Below are 3232 nucleotides of genomic sequence, written 5' to 3'. Positions count from 1 at the left end.
CAGACACACCCCGCACAGCAGGCTCGCTGCCTCCCAGAGCTCCTCCTCCTCACGACTAGCGCCCTGAAGCCTGTGAGTCTGTGAACAGAGAACCAAAAAGTTAAAATGTCCGCCAGAAGGAGCAAGGCGGAAGTCCCGCCCTAACCGGATGTACAGACACCAAAATGCCCTTTAGCTCCGCCTACACCGGCGCATGTCCTTCTGGGTCATGTAGTTTTCTCCAACGCCCAGGCGACTACTAGCATCCCCGCCAATAACTTGGGGAATAAAGGTGTTGTGGCAGAGCAAGTGACATCTGGGGAGGGACAAGATGAGACCAGAGGCCTGGCTAACTGAAATAGACTGAGGCATCTCCAAGGTGAAGAGGGTGGGGAGGAATGCAAGGGATCCACCAAAGAATATATACACAGGGTCTAAATGGGAGACACCAGTCATACTAAAAACAATAAAAAATACATGTACTTAAAAAAAATTGAAATAATATATCCCAGCTGGTGTGCCCCAATGGTTGAGCCTCAAGCTATGAATTAAGAGGCCATGGTTCTTTTGTGTGTTTTTTGTGTGTTTTTTTGTTTTTTTATATATTTGCTGGTGGCCCGGTGCATGAAATTTGTGCAGGGGGAGGGGGTGGTCCTTAGCCCGGCCTGCAACCTCTCTAATCTGGGACCCTCGAAGGATGTCCTACTGCCAGTTTACAGGAATCGGGTCTAAACCGGCAGTTGGACATCCCTCTCGCAATCCAGAACTGCTGGCTCCTAACCGCTCACCTGCCTGCCTGCCTGCCTGCCTGATTGCCCCTAACCACTCTGCCTGTCGGTCTGCTCGCCCCCAACTGCCCCTGCCACTAGCCTGCTTGCCCCCAAATGCCCCCACGCCAGCCTGATCATCCCCAACTGCCCCCCTGCTGGCCTGCTTGCCCCCACCTTCTCTCACCACTGGCCTGCTCGCCCCTAACTGCCCCCCGCTGGCCTGCTCACTCCAAACTGTGCCCCCATTGTCCTGATCACCTCCAACTGTCTGCCACTGATGGCCTGCTTGCCCCCAACTGCCCCCTGCTGGTCTGCTTACCCCCAACAGCCCCGCCCCCCACCAGCCTGATCACCCACAACTGTCCTCCCCTCTTGGCCTCTAACCGCCTCTACCTCGGCCCTGCCACCATGGCTTTGTCCAGAAGAACATCCAGAAAGTCTCCTGGAAGTTCTCCCAGTCTAATTAGCATATTACCCTTTTATTAGTATAGATAGAGGCCTGGTGCATGGGTGGTAGCCTGCTGGTTTGCCCTGAAGGGTGTCCTGGATCGGGGGGGGGGGTTCCCTTGGGGCTTGGGGCAGCCTGGGTGAGGGGCCTTTGGTGGTTTGTAGGCCGGCCACGCCCCCATGGGGTGAGGGTCCCCGCTAGGGGGGCGTGGCCAGCCTGGGTAAGGGGCTGATGGCTGTTTGAAGGCTGGCCACACTCCCTTCAGGGTGGGGGGCCCACTGGGGTGCCTGGCCAGCCTGGGTGAGGGGATGAGGGCTCTTTTCAGGCTGGCCACACCCCCTTCAGGATGGGGTGTCCCACTGGGGTGCCTGGCCAGCATTGGTGAGGGGCTGATGGCTGTTTGCAGGCTGGCCAAGCCCCCCAGCGGGGACACTTACTCCATGAGGGTGTGGCCAGCCTGGATGAGGGGCTGATGGCTGTTTGGAGGATGGCCAAACCCCCTTCAAGGTGCTGGTCCCCACTGGGATGCCTGGCCAGCCTGAGTGAGGGGCTGATGGCTGTTTGCAGGCTGGTCATGGCACCGGGCAACCCAGGCTCCCAGACCTTCCTTGAGCAGAGGCCACAGCAGCCGGAAGCAGGTATCTGGGATATATTTATCTTCTATAATTGAAACTTTGTAGCCTTGAGGGGAGCCCACAGCCATCCAGGGCAGGCGGGAAGCTCCAGCTCTATGGACACCACCATCTTGGTTGGGTTTATTTGCATACTCACTCCTGATTGGCGTGGCATGTGGGCGTGGCTTCTGAGTGTAGCGGAGGTATGGTCAATTTGCATGTTTTTCTTTTATTAGATAAGATTTTTTAAAAAATTCTTTATTGTTTGAAATATTACATATATTACTACATTTGTCTCCTTTATCCTCCATTGGCTTCTCCCTGGCCACCCCCACTCCCCAGCACATACCTTCACCTCCCTAGAGTCTGTGTACATTGCTGCTGCTTATATGCATGCACACAAGTCCTTTGGTTGATCTCTAACCCACCCCTCCAACTCCCTGCCTTCCCTCTGAAGTTTGTTGGTCTGTTCGAGGCTTCTATGTCTCTGAATCTATTTTTGTTCATCAATTTATGCTGTTCATTATATTCCACGAATGATGAGGTCATGTGATACTGGTTCTTTTCCTGGGCAGGGCACATACATGTGTTGCAGGATTAATTCCCAGTGTGGGGGTAGAGTCGTGCAGGAGGCAACTAATCAGTGATTTTCTCTCATCATTGATGTTTTCATCTCTCCCTTTCCCTTCCACTCTCTAAAATCAATAAAAAATATTTTTAAAGTATATACATATATGCACAGCCCATGGACATGTACAATAATGTGGTGCGGGCCTAGAAGCAGTGGGGTCAGGGTAGAGGGAGAAAAAGGGGGAGGAGTATGGCAGAAATTGGGAACATCTGTAATAGAGTGAACAATAAAAAAGATTAGTGTGCACAGTAGGTGTGGCTCCATGTTTGGGTGTAGACCCATGAACCAAGATATCGCTGGTTTGATTCCAGGTCAACACACATGCCCAGGTTGGGGTTCCATCCCAGTAGAGGGACTGCTGGAGGCACCTGATCAATGACTCTCTCTCATCATTGATGTTTCTTCCTCTCCCTTTGTCTCTAAAAAATCAATAAAGACATTTAAAAAATGAATAGTGTTAAGATTGAGTTGACTCAACAAAGGCAAAGTGAGTGTGGGTCATCAGGTTTTCTTCCAAGTCTTGTGAGCAAAATCATGCCTTGTTCTGTCTTTATACAGGATGTCCCAGGCATAACTTTTAGGAAATAGGAACCAGCTTGGAGCTGGCCTGCCTCAGCTTGGCATTATAGTGTTTGAATTCTTGACTTCATGCACAAAATATTTTACAACACGAGTTCAGATATTTTGAGGGAATACTTATTAAAGCTGGGCATAATGAAGAAAAACTGGGGCTTAGGATAGAACAAGGAACAGCAGAGAGATGAGGCTGGGCTCCTTTGGCTCCTAGAAA

This window comes from Myotis brandtii, unplaced genomic scaffold (assembly GCF_000412655.1).
Source record: "Myotis brandtii unplaced genomic scaffold, ASM41265v1 scaffold1002, whole genome shotgun sequence".
NCBI lineage: Eukaryota > Metazoa > Chordata > Mammalia > Chiroptera > Vespertilionidae > Myotis > Myotis brandtii.
This window is presented reverse-complemented; position numbering follows the sequence as displayed.